The sequence below is a fragment of the Ovis aries genome, chromosome 2 (assembly GCF_016772045.2).
Source record: "Ovis aries strain OAR_USU_Benz2616 breed Rambouillet chromosome 2, ARS-UI_Ramb_v3.0, whole genome shotgun sequence".
NCBI classification, from domain to species: Eukaryota; Metazoa; Chordata; class Mammalia; order Artiodactyla; family Bovidae; genus Ovis; species Ovis aries.
Window position 1 is genome coordinate 74199936 of NC_056055.1, and position 18816 is coordinate 74218751.

The following is an 18816-nucleotide window of genomic DNA, read 5'->3' on the forward strand; positions in this document are numbered from 1 at the left end:
GGTTGTCATTGCCATCTTTCTAAATTCCTTATATATGTGTTAGTATACTGTATTGGTGTTTTTCTTTCTGGCTTACTTCACTCGGTATAATCGGCTCCAGTTTCATCCATCTCATCAGAACTGATTCAAATGTATTCTTTTTAACGGCTGAGTAATACTCCATTGTGTATATGTACCACAGCTTTGTTATCCATTCATCTGCTGATGGACATCTAGGTTGTTTCCATGTCCTGGCTATTATAAACAGTGCTGTGATGAACATTGGGGTACATGTGTCTCTTTCAATTCTGGTTTCCTTGGTGTGTATGCCCAGAGGTGGGATTGCTGGGTCATAAGGTAGTTCTATTTGCAATTTTTTAAGGAATCTCCACACTGTTCTCCATAGTGGCTGTACTAGTTTGCATTCCCACCAACAGTGTAGGAGGGTTCCCTTTTCTCCACACCCTCTCCAGCATTTATTGCTTGCAGATTTTTGGATCGCAGCCATTCTGACTGGTGTGAAGTGGTACCTCATTGTGGTTTTGATTTGCATTTCTCTAATAATGAGTGATGTTGAGCATCTTTTCATGTGTTTGTTAGCCATCCGTATGTCTTCTTTGGAGAAATGTCTATTTAGTTCTTTGGCCCATTTTTTGATGGGGTCATTTATTTTTCTGGAATTGAGCTGCATAAGTTGCTTGTATATTTTTGAGATTAGTTGTTTGTCAGTTGCTTCATTTGCTATTATTTTCTCCCATTCAGAAGGCTGTCTTTTCACCTTGCTTATATTTTCCTTTGTTGTGCAGAAGCTTTTAATTTTAATTAGATCCCATTTGTTTATTTTTGCTTTTATTTCCAGAATTCTGGGAGGTGGATCATAGAGGATCCTGCTGTGATTTATGTCTGAGAGTGTTTTGCCTATGTTCTCCTCTAGGAGTTTTATAGTTTCTGATCTTACATTTAGATCTTTAATCCATTTTGAGTTTATTTTTGTGTGCGGTGTTAGGAAGTGATCTAGTTTCATTCTTTTACAAGTGGTTGACCAGTTTTCCCAGCACCACTTGTTAAAGAGATTGTCTTTACTCCATTGTATATTCTTGCCTCCTTTGTCAAAGATAAGGCGTCCATATGTGTGTGGATTTATCTCTGGGCTTTCTATTTTGTTCCATTGATCTATATGTCTGTCTTTGTGCCAGTACCATACTGTCTTGATGACTGTGGCTTTGTAGTAGAGCCTGAAGTCAGGCAAGTTGATTCCTCCAGTTCCATTCTTCTTTCTCAAGATTGCTTTGGCTATTCGAGGTTTTTTGTATTTCCATACAAATCTTGAAATTATTTGTTCTAGTTCTGTGAAAAATGATCTTTGATTTTTTGAATGTTGAGTTTGAAGCCAGCTTTTTCACTCTCCTCTTTCACCCTCATCAATGCTCTTAACCATTTGAATCACAGACATCATATTTAACATGCACTGAATTCCAGCTAGATCTAAACATTTATTAGATGCAGACAGAAAGTTCGAATAGAAGATACAACTTCTGCACCGGGCATAGTGGTTTCTTTTATGGTTTGTGCCTTTTGTGACCCATTTGAAAAACCTGTATCTATCCCAAAGATTGAAAAGATTTTCTCCTATGTTTTCTTTTAGGAATTTTATAGCTACTTACATTTCAGGTTCATGAGAATAACCTGTCACCTAGTTTTCTATAAGTGTTGTCTAAGAGGTTTTTGTTCACTATTTACCTGCCCTGTTCTATGCGGGGATTAAGAGAGATTCAAAAATTATGCTATTCCTGCTATATTTTCAGAATGTCCCTGTCGCATTTTGTGACTCATAAATCTGTTATGTTTCCTGTAGTAATACCTGTCTTTGTTTTTATTTGCTTAGTGTTCCTTTCACTGTCAATATGGACAATTCCTATTTTTCTCTTTTATAGACTGCATAGTTCCTGGGTACTATGTTTTCTACTTTGTTTCATTTACTTTTCATGAAGAGAGTGATGGTTGCTTGCCTACTTAATATTAATTATCCCCTATTTCCAAGCAGAATCCTGCTTTATTTGAGGGTGGCAATCTGTCCAACAAAAATCCATATTTCTTACTGACCTTGTAGATAAACAGGTCATGAAACATGGTTCCGGTTGGTGTAATAGAAGCAGAAGTTGTTGGATGAGGCTTCCTTAAAACTTCTCTTAAGAAAGTTAGGGTAGGACTTCCCTGGTGGTCCAGTGGTTGAGAATCCTCCTGCCAGTGGAGGGGACATGGGTTCAATCCCTGGTCCGAGAATATTCCACATGCCACAGAGCAACTAAGCCTGTGTGCCACAACCGACGAGACAGCACTCTAGAGCCTGTGAACCGCGACTGCCGAGCCTGTGGGCCACGACTGCTGGAGCCTGGGTGCTCTAGAGCCCATGCTCTGCAACAAGAGAAGCCAACGCAGTGAGAAACCCATGCCCCACAACCAGAGAAAGCCCGTGTACAAGCAGTGAAGAGTCAGCTGAGCCACTAATAAATAAATGATTTAAAATTTAAAAACAAAGCAATGTAAGAAAAAAACTTGAAAAAAAAAAAGAATGTAGGGGTATAGGCGTGCACATTGTGCCCTTTGTCTTTCCCTTTCTTCCTGTATGAATGAAGCTATGAGTCTTCCCACCCGGAGAAAATATATGTTACATAGACTTAGTAATTTAAGTCCGCACAATTTAAAATTTCTCATTGTAAGTTGATAAATTAGTATTCAGGTTTGTACATCAGACTCAGTGGGCCTGTTTAATTGGATTTTGCCTTGAGAGATAAACCCAAGACTGCAAGACAGAAATTCATCATTTTCTGTGAAGCTTCTTAGGCTATAAGACACCACCAGCCTTCCCAGGCAACATCCTAAACACATTAAACATTTCTTCTGAACATCAGTAGATTATGTATCCCCTATATTTGTACTGATATACGTAACATTCCACTGAACAAGGAATGGAATCTGCTCAGAGGCCATCCATGAGGAGGCATAAAAGATTTCTTCACAAGGTGATGCTATATTGGCTAACAATTTATTTAACCAATCAGATTTTCTCTAGAGAATTTGAATGTAAGACATATACAGAAGGACACAAGTGGTTGAGAAACACAGAAACAGTAACATGGAGAAAACTGTAAAAAGCCAAAACCAGGAGGTGGGGAAATCATAAGTGAACAGAAACTATGAGTCTATTGAAATAATATCAAATTGCATGAGTTGTATCATGTCCTGATAATGATTTATTTCTCTACAAAACCTGCTGAGAATACTTAGCTTCATATTTCTTATTTCCTCATCCATTTCCAATCTATTATCTGAGATCATCTGAGTGAGTCGATGTGCCTTGCAACTTGGAAGAGAAATTAGCATAAGCATTTCCTAAATCTGTTTCCTCACTTCTTCCCTTTCACTTTTCACTTTCATGCATTGGAGAAGGAAATGGCAACCCATGCCAGTGTTCTTGCCTGGAGAATCCCAGGGACGTGGGAGCCTGGGGGGCTGCCGTCTATGGGGTCGCACAGAGTCAGACACGACTGAAGCGACTTAGCAGCAGCAGCAGCAGCAGCAGCAGCATTTCTAAGTCTACTGCCATGCTTAGATCAGGCTTTCATTCTTACTCACATAGATGACTAGGATAATAATTTATACCTTCCAAAGTTTCAGTCATCCTTCATGTAACCTTTCTAAAACACAAATCTTGTCACTCTGTTCATAAATTATGCACATGTGAGCACTGGCACATCATACAACAGCAAATCATAGTGTTGGCTCCAGAATGGTTCTACTCTCTCTGCGTACATGCACTGGAGGCTGAGAGAGGAGCATTGTCATACCCTTTAGAAGGGAACTGCATCTCAGAGAGGCTGGGTGATTTAATTCACTCTTTTGGCTTGCATCACCAAGTATATGCTGAAGACCTCTGCTTCACTCCACCTTCTCCTGACCTTAGGATGCATATAGGCAACTGTGAAGACTTACAGACAGCTGAATCTGAACATGTCTAAAGCAAAGCTCATTAGCTTTTCCTTCCTGTGAGAGTGATTCAGTTTCTTTCTTTAAAGACTGTTATTACCACTTGTCCAGGTCAAAAAGCTTGGGGTCCTCCCTGACCTCTCCTACTTCCTCATTCATATTCAAGAAATCACCAAGTTCTCTTAATTCTGCTTCTTAAATATTTTTTAATCTAAACTCTTTTTTCTATCCCACTGAATTTACCTTATTCTAATCCATTTCTCTCAGGTAAGTCACTTACAGGTCCTCCCCACCTACTCTAGTGCTCCACCCCTCACCTCCACCAAGCCAATCCACTCTGTAGTCTGTATTTGTCCATGGAGTGTGTGCATGTGTGCTAAGTCACTTCAGTTGTGTCTGACTCCTTGAAACCCTATAGACTGTAGCCTGCTAGGCTCCTCTGTCCATGGGATTCTCCAATCAAGAATACTGGAGTGAGTTGCCATGCCATCCTCCAGGGGCCCTTCCCAACCAAGGGATCAAACCCATGTCTCTTACGTCTCCTGCATTGGCAGATGAGTTCTTTCCTAATAGCACCACCTGGGAAGCCCATTAGTCCATGGATGACTACTTAAATAAATTGTAATAGATTACAGTATACCTATACAGTGTATTATTGAATAGCCTTTAGAAAGAATAAAGCAGATTTGTATGTGACAAATAGAAAGTTTTCTAGAATATTTTGCTTAATAAAAATGCAAACTACTGAACAGTATCTATGATATCATCCTTTTAGGCAAACTAATTATAAAGTAAAAAATGTTGTGATATGTGTGTATAGATTATTTTTATTATTTTTCTAACTATTCCAAATAAAATGGCTACTTTCGAGAAGTACTAAGGGCTGGAGTGGTAAAGGCAGAAGTACGGAGACTCTATTAATTTTCTACTATGGAAAATTTCAAACATACATATATGTAGGGAGAATAGATTGTTTCTTCCTTCCCCATGATCCAACTTCAATAATGATCAGTTCGATTTGTTTATATTCCTACCCACTCTACTTTTATCTACACTGGATTATTTTAAAGCAAGTTCCAGACATTATATTATTTAATTAATAAATAATTCAGTATTTGTGGCTAAGACAGAGCTGTCCAATAGAACTGTCTGCAATGATAGAAATATTCTACACATGTACTGTCCAGTACATAGCTAATCATACATGGCTACCAAACACTGAAATGTGGCTGATGTGCCTAAGAAACTAAACATTTTAACTTTAAAATTTTAATTGACCTAAATCTAAATTTAAATAGCTACATGTAGCTGGTGGTTACCATCTTGAATAGCACTGCTCTTAGATATATAGGCTCTTTTTAAAAAACATAATTGCTATACATCACATTAAAAATTACTACTACTTTAACATCATCAGATTTGAAATGCCAGGGCTCAAATTTCCCCAGGTATATTATAATTGTTCTTTTACAGTTAATTTGTTTGAATCTAAAGCCAAACACTTTATAGCTGGGTTGATATATCTCAAGTTGTCTTAATCTAAATTGAAGAAAGTAGGGAAAACCACTATACCATTCAGGTATGACCTAAATCAAATCCCTCATGATTATACAGTGGAAATGACAAATAGATTCAAGGGATTAGATCTGATAGACAGACTGCCTGAAGAACTATAGATGGAGGTTCGTGACATTGTAGAAGAGGCAGGGATCAAGACCATCCCCAAGAAAAAGAAACGCAAAAAGGCAAAACGGTTGTCTGAGGATGCCTTATGAATAGTTGAGAAAAGAAGAGAAGCTAAAGGTAAAGGAGAAAAGGAAACATATCCATTTGAATGCGGAGTTCCAAAGAATAGCAAGGAGAGATAAGAAAGCCTTTCTCAGTGTTCAGTGCAAAGAAATAGAGGAAAACAATAGAATGGGAAAGACTAGAGATCTCTTCAAGAAAATCAGAGATGCCAAGGGAAAATTTTATGCAAAGATGAGTACAATAAAGGACAGAAATGGTATGGTCCTAACAGAAGCAGAAGATATTAAGAAGAGGTGGCAAGAATACACAGAAGAACTATACAAAAGATTTTCATGACCCAGATAACCACGATGGTGTGAGCACTAACCTAGAACCAGACATCTTGGAATGCAAAGTCAAATGGGCCTTAGGAAGCATCACTACAAACAAAGCTAGTGGAGGTGATGGAATTTCAGCTGAGCTATTTCAAATCCAAAAAGATGATTCTGTAAAGTGCTGCTCTCAACATGCCAGCAAATTTGGGAAACTCAGCAGTGGCCACAGGACTGGAAAAGGTCAGTTTTCATTCCAATCCCAAAGAGAGGCAATGCCAAAGAATGTTCAAACTACTGCACAATTGCACTCATCTCACAAGCTAACAAAGTAATGCTCAAAATTCTCCCAGCCAGGCTTCAACAGTACACGAACTGAGAACTCCCTGATGTCCAAGTTGGATTTAGGCAGAGGAACCGGAGATCAAATTATCAACATGCACTGGATCATCAAAAAAGCAAGAGAGTTCCAGAAAAACATCTATTTCTGCTTTATTGACAACACTAAAGTCTTTGTGTGGATCACAACAAACTGTTGAAGATTCTTAAATAGATGGGAATACCAGACCACCTGACCTGCCTCCTGAGAAATCTGTATGCAGCCCAAGAAGCAACAATTAGAACTGGACATGGAAAAACAGACTGCTTCCAAATCGGGAAAGGAGTATGTCAAGGCTGTATATTGTCACCCTGCTTATTTAACTTATATGCACAGTACATCACGTGAAATACTGGGCTGGATGAAGCACAGGCTAGAAACAAGATTGCTGGGAGAAATATCAATAACCTCAGATATGCAGATGACACCACCCTTATGGCAGAAAGTGAAGAAGAACTAAGAGCCTCTTGATGAAAGTAAAAGAGGAGAGTGAAAAAGTTGGCTTAAAACTCAACATTCATGTCTGAGATTGTTTTGCCTATGTTCTCCTCTAGGAGTTTTATAGTTTCTGATTTTACATTTAGATCTTTAATCCATTTTGAGTTTATTTTTGTGTGCGGTGTTAGGAAGTGATCTAGTTTCATTCTTTTACAAGTGGTTGACCAGTTTTCCCAGCACCACTTGTTAAAGAGATTGTCTTTACTCCATTGTATATTCTTGCCTCCTTTGTCAAAGATAAGGTGTCCATATGTGTGTGGATTTATCTCTGGGCTTTCTATTTTGTTCCATTGATCTATATGTCTGTCTTTGTGCCAGTACCATACTGTCTTGATGACTGTGGCTTTGTAGTAGAGCCTGAAGTCAGGCAAGTTGATTCCTCCAGTTCCATTCTTCTTTCTCAAGATTGCTTTGGCTTGGCATACACACCGAGGAAACCAGAATTGAAAGAGACACATGTACCCCAATGTTCATCGCAGCACTGTTTATAATAGCCAGGACATGGAAACAACCTAGATGTCCATCAGCAGATGAATGGATAACAAAGCTGTGGTACATATACACAATGGAGTATTACTCAGCCGTTAAAAAGAATTCATTTGAATCAGTTCTGATGAGATGGATGAAACTGGAGCCGATTATACAGAGTGAAGTAAGCCAGAAAGAAAAACACCAATACAGTATACTAACACATATATATGGAATTTAGGAAGATGGCAATGACGACCCTGTATGCAAGACAGGGAAAGAGACACAGATGTGTATAATGGACTTTTGGACTCAGAGGGAGAGGGAGAGGGTGGGATGATTTGGGAGAATGACATTCCAACATGTATACTATCATGTGAATTGAATCGCCAGTCTATGTCTGACGCAGGATGCAGCATGCTTGGGGCTGGTGCATGGGGATGACCCAGAGAGATGTTATGGGGAGGGAGGTGGGAGGGGGGTTCATGTTTGGGAATGCATGTAAGAATTAAAGATTTTAAAATTAAAAATAAATTTAAAAAAAAACTCAACATTCAGAAAATTAAGATCGTGGTATCTGGTCCCATCACTTGGTGGCAAATAGATGGGGAAACAATGGAAACAGTGACAGACTTTATGTTCTTGGTCTCTAAAATCACTGCAGATGCAGCCATGAAATTAAAAGATGCTTGCTCCTTGGAAGAAAAGCTATGACCAACCTAGACAGCATATTTAAAAGCAGACATTACTTTGCCAACAAAGGTCTGTCTAGTCAAAGCTATGGGTTTTCCAGTAGTCATATATGGAAGAAAGCTGAGTGCTGAAGAATTGATGCTTTTGAACTGTGGTGTTGGAGAAGATTCTTGAGAGTCCCTTGAACTGCAAGGATATTGAACCAGTCAATCCTAAAGGAAATCAGTCCTGAATATTCATTGGAAGGACTAATGCTGAAGCTGAAACTCAGATCCTTTGGCCACCTGATGCGAAGAACTGACTCATTGGAAAAGACCCTGATGCTGGGAAAGATTGAAGGCGGGAGGATAAGGCGATGACAGAGGATGAGATGGTTGGATGGCATCACCGACTTCATGGACATGAAGTTGAGTAAGCTCCAGGAGTTGGTAATGGACAGGGAAGACTGGCGTGCTGCAGTCCATGGGATCACAAAGAATCAGACACGACTGAGCGACTGGACTGAACTGAAATCTGTTGATGACCTATGATTTTTCACTTTATATCAACCTATATAGTTTGAGTGTTTAAAAAGGCTTTAAACCATGGCTGTATATCACTTTTAACCATTAGTATCAGTATATCATTAGGGCTTGTCTGAGGTGGTGGGACTGTATGCCAATGCTGTGTGTATTTAAAAAAAAGCTTACTTTTAAAAAAAGTATAAATCTTTTCATATCTTTTCTCTGCTTAAAATGCTTCAGATTTTCTCTCGGGTTCCAGGAAAACAATGAACCTGTTCTACAGGTCTTTCAAGATTCTTGGAAGGTTTTCAAGAAGGTTTTGCTGCCTCTCTTACCTCTTTCTTTCTGCCTTCCTCTTTTCCAACCCACTTGCTGCAATTATACTGATTCCCTTTCAGTTTCCATACCAAGCCACGATCTTCTTCTCCGGTGAGTCTCTGCATACACTGTTCCACTCCTTGATGTTTCTTCCTTCTGTTTTGCCCATAACTTCTATTCACTGTAGCTCTAGATTAAGAGTTATTTCCTCTATCAAGTCTTCTCTCACCTAAGACTTAGTTACAGGTCTTAAAGAACCCTGTGCTTACAGCTATCACAGTCTTTACTACACTGAGGTTCAAAACTGCCTTTCCAAATTTAATTCTGTGTGGACTCTTTTTGAGTAAGGATTATGTCAAACATATTTTTGTAACTGTGGTTGCTATTAGAAATGCCTAACACATGATAGGTCTTTTATTAAATATTTATTGAGTCAATGAATTAGGTATTTTACTCAAGGTCAAAAATCAACAATTTTCTTTGGAGCTAGTATTGTCAAATGCTACTTTGAACCATTTAGTCTTATAATGTTCTTATTTTTCCCTATTTGTTGTTTATTTTTCTTTCCACTTGCTAGAATATAAGCTCCATGGGGGCAGGGATCTTTACCTGTTTTGTTCACTGATGATATAAAACTTACAGAAGAGAGCTGGAACACAGTAAGTACTTAATAAATATTTTTTGGATGAAAAAAAATCCCTTCTCTGGAAATAATGTGCAATAATGTTTTCTTATCAAGTTTACTGAGGTATAATTTACATACAGTAAATTATATCTATTTTAAGTATATAATTCCATGAGTTTTGACAAATGATTGTACTCATGTAACCACCATGATGATCAAGATATAGAACAATTCCATCACCTCAAAATATTCCCTTGTATCCCTTCTCAATCAATAATTCCAGGCCCGGGCAATCACTGATGTGCTGTCTGTATAGATTAGATCAGCCTCTCCTAATGTTTCATATAGGGATCACACAACAGGTACTGTCTTGAATTTGACTTCTTTTACTCTGCACATTGTTTTAAAAGTAATGATTTGTAGTTTCTTTTTTGGTGCAAGTTTTGTTATCTCTATGTAATGCTATGACTTGTGAGTATCTCTACCCACACTTTAGGCTTGTGCTGGATGTTTCTGTGCTTGGTGTTACTATAGGAACCAGATGGTGGCACCAGACTACTGCACAGAACCCACTACAGAATTCTGAGTCCAAACTCATGTCTCTGTGTCCATTAATTAGGTGATGTATGACTGAAAGAGAGGTTGAATATGTTTCTTTCACTAAATTAGTTAATTTAGTATTGCTCCTTCATAGGAGGAGTGATGGAATAGAAGTTAAACATATGATTCCTAGAACCGGATTGCAGGGTTTGCATCTTGGCTGTGCCACTAACTAGCTGTGTGATCCTGGGCAAGTCAATTAGCCTGTAAAATAGGGATGTTTTCTAAGTCATTGTAAGAATTGAATACATTAAGCTGTGCTAAGTATTTAGAATAATACTTGGCAAGTGGTAACCTCTCAATAAGTTTCTACTGATGCTGTTATTTACATTGTTAAAGCAGTGTTTTGCCTGCTCTCACATAAATATACCCAGAAGATCATTAAGGATGTATACAGGAGTCCTCAAAATCTTTGGCACAGTCATTTTTTTGGAAATTTCACTTTGATATATTGTAGTGCTTTGATTTGTCTATTTTTGAGAAATCTCTATATTCTTATTATGCAATTCAAATCCTTGATCATGTCCCTATGGGAAAAAAGGTCTCTTTCAAACCTTATGATGAAGTTGCAACTCCCTGGACATGATATTTACTTTGCTTAAGAGGGAATAACATCTCCTAATAACTGGATATATTTTTCAATAAATGAAGGTTTAATTTTCATATGGAAAGATAATGACTGATAGACTGAATGTTACATCAGCCAGAAGCAACTTCTTAAAATATAATTTCTGAAAAACTAAAGCTTTGTGAAAAACACTAAAATTAAGATATGTGTTTGTTATTAAGCTACTATCCCTCAGCTTCAAATCTATCCTCTGTTTGCCTCTATAAAGGTGGGGACAGAATTCTGCAAACCCCATTACGTCCTTCTTTGCCATTTGGACCCTGTTAGGCTCCCTTAATACAGGTGCTAGAGGGAGACTGGAAGGCTGGAGTGAACGGAAGAATCTGACTCCTTCCTGTGTGCTTCTCATCCCTCTCCCATCACTCCAGCAAAGACTCTTCACCTTGAGTGTCATGCCTTCTGTTAGCCAGAGCTGATTCTAGTTTGCAGTTTTCCCAGCACTTCTAGAACCAGGTCCATTGCACCTCTCCAGAGACACCAGCCCCAACTAGCTCATGTTCCTTCCTCAGAGGTCTCAGTCCAGCTCTGGAGTCCCTCATTCAAACGCCTGGAGCCCCAGTCATTGTACAGCAGCATCCCTCCTCAGAAGTCTGAGTCATAGCCCCAAAAGGCTCCTCCTTCAGGCGTCTAAGATTTACTTTCCTAACTTTTTTCTTAATTTCCCCAGTCCCAGCTGTGATAGTCACTTTCTTTAATATCCATTTCCATCATATCTTCAGTGTTCCCTGTTTACCTTGCCAATTCTCTAATATCTGTTTAACAATATAATTCTCTATATCAACGTGTGACAAGATGTCATCTAAGTTATTTTCAGCAAACTATCCAGACTATCTGTGCATTTATTTATTATCTATCTATCTCTGTTTATCTTATTATCTTTCTATTTAGCTAGTCAGTACATTTTTATCAAGAATTTTACATATTTTGTGGAGATCACTTGACAGTCTGACTTGGTGTACAAAATTCTCTTCCTGGTATGGTTTGAAATATACTTTATGGCCCCAGCATATCTCCCATAGGAGGCTGTTGCCTACTAAAATTTCCAGTATTATGAAAATCATCCTTTTTAGGATGAGTTTTAAGAGGATCTCTAGAGATCCTCTTAAAATGCGGATTCTCCTTGGAGGGAACAATATGGTGTCATTTATAGATTAGTAAGTTATATTGGAACATGGAACATTGTAAGTATCCATAAGTAGCATATGAGCCCCTTTCCTGAATGTTCTCCTATATCCCCAGGAATTTCTTACTAACTTGTGCACATTATGCTTTCAATGAATATGTGTCAAGCGCGCATGACAGTTGAGGTAGGGAAGACTTCGTGTGGGACAAGAGGCAACGTTTGAGTGTGGTGGTCTCATAGTCAGAAGGAAACCTGAGGACAATGGCTACCTGAAAAGAGAAGGGCAGAGAAATAGCAAGAAAGAGTGCTGCTTATTTCAGAAGTCTCATCTTAGGCTGGCCTCCTGAGGTAAAGATCATGCTTGAGATAAAATTAAATTGGCAACAGACGATCTTTCCTGGGAACCTGGTAAGAAATTATTTCTTGCATCAGGGTATAGATTCCTCTCTACATCTACTTCAGTTCAGTTCAGTTCAGTTCAGTCGCTCAGTCGTGTCCGACTCTTTGCGACCCCATGAATTGCAGCACGCCAAGCCTCCCTGTCCATCACCAACTCCGGAGTTCACTCAAACTCACACGTCCATCGAGTCAGTGATGCCATCCAGCCATCTCATCCTCTGTTGTCCTCTTCTCCTGCCCCCAATCCCTCCCAGCATCACAGTCTTTTCCAATGAGTCAACTCTTTGCATGAGGTGGCCAAAGTACTGGAGTTTCAGCCTTAGCATCATTCCTTCCAAAGAACACCCAGGACTGATCTCCTTTAGAATGGACTGGTGAGATCTCCTTGCAGTCCAAGGGACTCTCAAGAGTCTTCTCCAACACCACAGTTCAAAAGCATCCATTCTTTGGCGTTCAGCTTTCTTCACAGTCCAATTCTCACATCCATACATGACTACTAGAAAAACCACAGCCTTGACTAGACAGACCTTTGTTGGCAAAGTAATATCTCTGCTTTTGGTACGCTATTACATTTACTTCATCCCCTGTATATTAGTGCAAAATCAGTCATCAGATCAGGTTTACCGAAAATCACTGACCTAGCCAAACTCAACATGTGAAATAAATTACAGATTAAGAAATCACATTTCTTCTGCAATCCCTTTTCTTCTTTAGGCAAGACCAGTTTTCCTTAAGCACTTCTGGGAATGAGGAACTGACAAATGCTTAATTCACTTAGCCCTGGTGTCTCCGTATCTTCTTCATCCTCATTCACAAGGTTTCCAGCATGGACACTTTTCATTAACCTTTCTCTTTTCTCCTGTTCTCCAAATGTTGTCAGAGAAAAGGTGTTTTTAGAAATTTTTCTTATATCAATATCTGTGTCCAAATTTTTATTTTTTTCCTCAGCAGAGCTGTCTTTAGAGAGGGCTTTGCAGTATGCTAAGCAGCATCATAAAAGTATAAGAAAACCAAAAGAAAAGATGGCTCAAGGAGAGCAATGTCAGCATCACAGTGGAATAAGACATCCCTTATTTTTGTCCCCTCCTTCTACTGCCAACAGTAATCTGGCATTTATCCACAGACACAAGTTCTTTGTGAGAGCTATGGATCCAGTACTATACACCAGGAGACCCAGGAGGAGTCATACCTTCCAGGTAATAGGCATACAAACCTAGGTCCTGGCTTTGGACCCTGCAGCGTTCACGAACCAGCTGCAGTCCTTCTCTGCCTCAGTCTGGGAACCCCTAGAAGACTGTCTTAGACAATTACCCACAGATGCAAAAGACTTTGTGGAAGCCCAGGTTTCCAGAGAAGTCCTAGGAAATTGTTGGAGCCAAGAGAAAAAAAAAAGTGAGTTTGAAACATTGGACTGGGTAAAAGAACAACTTGACTTTACCCACATCATTCCTCCCCTAAGGTTGCACAGCTCAGGGCCAGGAATGATCTTCCTTAGCCTATGATTTATCCTGTAGGTGAAAAGGAGAGTCTGTGAGTGAGCACCCAGCTTCCCCAATTGTGTGGGACATTGCCAAAGGGGGCTCATTTCTCTCTCACCTCATCCAGAGTACTTAATCATGAGCTGCAAGCCTGGGAGATGGGAAGAGTCTGGGAGGATAGCATATAGGACTACTGGAGAGCTTAAGGGGCAAAGATCCTATTAATTGCAGTGTGAACTCCATCAAAAAGCACACGCATGAGCCACTGGGAATGTCACACCCATGGATACCTTTAACTGGCCCACAGGCATTCCCAGAATTCCATGAACCTCAACCATACCCACTTCTACCTCAACCCTCTGTATACTCCTAAGGGCAGTAGTGAGAGTGACCTTTGGCAGACAGCTAATGAGCATGCACATACAGCCAATCTGGATCTGAGGTTCAGCAGGAGATAACAAATTTAAGACTTAGTTTCACCTTTGGGAAGACAAATAGGAGGTTGTCAGCACTTGGCCTAGTGTGTTATAGGATTGAGAGAAAGCATATAAGCTTAAGAATTCTGCTATAAGAGGAAGCAAGAAGCATGGAGCAGGTGTATCCACAGAAGTCCTGAGAAAGCCTCAGAATCCTTACCAGGGTTAAAAAAAGTATCTTGCTGAAGGCAGAGGGTAAAGACTGGAGGAAGCAGCTGCTACTTCATATGCAAAGATAGCTATGCACAACTTTAAGGAACATGAAAAATCAAGGAAACATGATCCCATCAAGAATCACAATAATCTTCTAGTCACTGACCCAAAAGACATGGAGATCTATAATTTAAATAATTTAAAATTGCCGTTTTGAGGAAATTCAATGGGTTACAAGAAAACACTGAAAGAAAATTCAATGAAATTAGGAAAACAATGTATAAACAAAATGAGTTCAACAGAGATAAAAAATAATTAACAACAATCAAGCAGAAATTCTGGAGCTGAAGAATATAGTGAATGAAATACAATAGAAAGCCTCAGTAGCACCAGAGATCAAGCAAAAAAAAAAAAAGAATATGTGAGACAGAAGACAGAAGAGAATAAAGAAAAAAGAATAAAAAAGAATGAAGATTTATGGGATACCATTTAAAGAACTAATTTGTGGATTACTGGAGTTCCAGAAGAAACAGAGAGGGAGAAGATGGCAGAAAGATTTTATAAGGAAATAATGGCTGAGAACGTCCCAAATTGGGGAGAGATTTGGATATCTAAGTTCATGAAGTTCACAGGTCATCAAACAAAATTAACTTAAAGAGATCCCTTCCAAGATACAGCATAATAAAACTTTCAAATATCAAAAACAAAGAGAGAAACTTAAAAGCAGCAAAAGAAAAAGAGCTTGAGACTTAAAAGGGAACTCCCTAAGGCTATCAGCAGATTTTTCAGCATGGATCTTGCAACCAGAGGAAGTGGAATCATATATTCAAAGTGCTGAAAGAAAAAAGGCTGCCAACCAAAAATGCTTTACCTATAAAGCTGCCCATCAGAAATGAAGGAGCAATAAAGACTTTCTCAGACAAAAAAAAGGGAATTCATTACTACTAGATCTATCTTACAAGAAATGCTGAAAGGAGATCTTGAAGCAGAAGTGACAGGTCACCAGTTAGTAACATAAATGCTATGAAAATATAAAGCACAATAGTAAAGGAAAGTAGAGACAAATTTAAAATACCTTAACTGAGTGCCGAAGAATTGATGCTTTTGAACTGTGGTTTTGGAGAAGACTCTTGAGAGTCCCTTGGACTGCAAGGAGATACAATCAGTCCATCCTAAAGGAGATCAGTCCTGGGTATTCACTGGAAGGACTGATGCTGAAGCTGAAGCTCCAATACTTTGGCCACCTAATGTGAAGAGCTGACTCATTTGAAAAGACCCTGATGCTGGGAGGGATTGGGGGCAGGAGGAGAAGGGGACAACAGAGGATGAGATGGCTGGATGGCATCACCGACTCGATGGACATGAGTCTGGGTAGACTCTGGGAGTTGGTGATGTATAGGGAGGCCTGGCGTGCTGCAATTCATGGGGTCACAAAGAGTCGGACACGACTGAGTAACTGAACTGAACTGAATTCTATAATATGGTGGAGCGCTAACCACTTAACTTTAATATAAAGCTTAAAAGAGTATTAAAAATAACTAAAACCACAATAATCTGATAATGAACACACAATATAAAAAGAGGTAAGTTGTGACATCAAAAACGTATGTGATCTAAGTTAAGTTGTTAACATCTTAAAATAGAGCATTATGAGTGTTATGTTTTATGTAAGTTTCATGGTAACCATAAACAATAAAACAAACCTATAGTGAATTCACAAACAGATAAGAAGGTATTCAAGGCATCAGTTCAGTTCAGTTCAGTCGCTCAGTCATGTCCAACTCTTTGCGACCCCATGAATTGCAGCACGCCAGGCCTCCCTGTCCATCACCAACTCCCGGAGTTCAATCAGACCCATGTCCATCGAGTCAGTGATGCCATCCAGCCATCTCATCCTCTGTCGTCCCCTTCTCCTCCTGCCCCCAATCCCTCCCAGCATCACAGTCTTTTCCAATGAGTCAACTCTTCGCATGAGGTGGCCAAAGTACTGGAGCTTCAGCTTTAGCATCATGCCTTCCAAAGAAATCCCAGGGCTGATCTCCTTCAGAATGGACTGGCTGGATCTCCTTGCAGTCCAAGGGACTCTCAAGAGTCTTCTCCAACACCACAGTTCAAAAGCATCAATTCTTCGGCGCTCAGCCTTCTTCACAGTCCAACTCTCACATCCATACATGACCACAGGAAAAACCATAGCCTTGACTAGACAGACCTTAGTCGGCAAAGTAACATCTCTGCTTTTGAATATACTATCTAGGTTGGTCAAAACTTTCCTTCCAAGGAGTAAGCGTCTTTTAATTTCATGGCTGCAATCACCATGTGCAGTGATTTTGGCGCCTAAAAAAATAAAGTCTGACACTGTTTCTACTGTTTCCCATCTATTTCCCATGAAGTGATGCGACCAGATGCATAGGCAACCACTATGAGAAATCAGTAATTTACAAAAGAAGGTAGCAATATATGAAAAAGAAGAACAAGGAAAGTATAACACATTCAGAAAAAATTAATAAGATGACAGTAAGTTCTAACCTATCAACAATTACTCTAAAAGTAAATGGATTGAGTTCTCCAATAAAAATGTATAAAGTGGGTGATGGACTTAGAGTTGGTCATATACTGCCTACAACGGATTCATTCCAGCTTTAAGGACACATCAAAGCTTAAAATGAAGGCAAGACAAGAGATATTCCTAGAAAGCAAAACCAAACGTGAGCAGGAATAGCTTTGTTTATATCAGACAAAATAGATTTTAGACCAAAAACAGTAGCAAAAGACAAAGGAGGTCATACATAATGATAAAAGGGTTAATTCAGTAAGAAGATGTACCAGGACTTCCATGGCGGTCCCGTGGTTAAGAATCTACCTGCAAATGCAGAAGACATGAGTTCAATCCCTGGTCTGTGAAGATCCCACGTGCTGCGGGGCACCTAAACCCGTGTACCACCACTGTTGAGCTCTTGCTCTAGAGCCTTCAGCATGAAGTTGCAGAATGCAACTACTGAGCCTGTGTGCTGCATTTGCTGAAGCTAGTATGCCCTAGAGCCTGTGCTCTGCAATAAGAGATGCCGCTGCAATGAGAAACTTGAGCACTGCAATTAGAGAGTACCTGCCACTTGCCATAACTAGGGGAAGCCAGCATACAGCAACAAAGACTCAGCACAGCCAAAAATAAATTCATTAATTTAAAAATTATAAAAAGATGTGACAATAATAAATATATGTATTATGCATCCATTATTAGAGTATGTAAATATATAGCACAAATAATAACAGATCTGAAGGGCAATATAGACAAAAACACAATAATGGTGGGAAATTTCAATACACCACTTTCAAGAATGGACAAATATTCCACACCAAAAATCAAAAATGAAACTTTGGATTTAAATTATACTTTAGCCCGAATGTCTAACAGACATATAGAAAACATTACATTGAACAGAACAGAATATACATTCTTCTAAGGTACACCCAGAATATTTTCTAGGATAGATCAAATGTTAGGTCATAAAACATGTCTAAGCAAATTTAAGAAGACTGGAAAATTCAAAAAATGTGGAAATTAAATAAGCGATACACTCCTGAACAGCCAAGAGTTAAGGAAATATCAAAAGGGAAATAAAAAATACCTTGAATCAAATGAAATGCAAATACAACATACTAGAATATATGATGTATAGTAAAAGCAGCACTAAGAGGTAAGTTATAGAAACCAATGCTTATATTAAGAAAAAAGAAAGATCTTAATTTGGACCGCTATCTTTTACCACTCACAAAAATTAACTTGAGATGGATTAAATACTTTGGGAAATAATAGGTCTGATAAGGGGTTAATGTCCAAAACATATAAAGAACTCACATAATCCAATAGCAAAAATCCAAACAATCCAATTAATACTGGACAGACATTTTTCCAAAGAAGACTTACAAATAGCCAACAGGTGCTTGGCATCCTTGTAGAAAATCAGTTGACTATAGACACATGGGTTTACTTCTGGGCTCTCTAATCTATTTCATTTATCTATATGTATATCCTTATGTAAGTACCATACTGTCTTGATTACTGAAACTTTGTAGTAAGCTTTAAGATTGGAATCTGTGGTCCTCCAGCTATGATTTTTATTTTCAAGATGGTTTTAGTGTTAAACTTTATTTTACTTTTTATTGGTGTATAATTAACTTACAATATTACATTAGCTTCAGATGTACACCATAGTGACTCAACATTTTTATACACTGTAAAATGATCATTACAATAAGTCCAGTTACTGACACCATACAAAGATATTATGATATCACTGTATTTCTCATGCTGTGCATTTCATCCCTGTGACCCATTTCTTTTGTAACTGAAAGCTTGTATTTTGTAAACTCTCTTACCTATTTCAGTCATTGCCTCCACCCTCTCCTTTTCTGCTTATTGACTATGCCCAAACCTTTGACTGTGTGGAT

General features: G+C 38.8%; 1 protein-coding gene across 10 annotated transcripts in view; it reads left to right on the forward strand.

Moving 5' to 3' along the window:
* The first annotated feature begins 8947 nt into the window (after positions 1-8947).
* The window catches only part of IL33 (interleukin 33), a 142892-nt gene continuing 133023 nt past the window's right edge, over positions 8948-18816 (forward strand). For all 10 annotated transcript variants that reach the window (XM_060409444.1, XM_060409437.1, XM_027964544.2 and 7 more), the window contains exons 1-2: positions 8948-8996; positions 9463-9544. The gene's annotated coding sequence lies outside the window, so the exon portion shown is untranslated. The remainder of the gene's footprint in view (positions 8997-9462; positions 9545-18816) is intronic.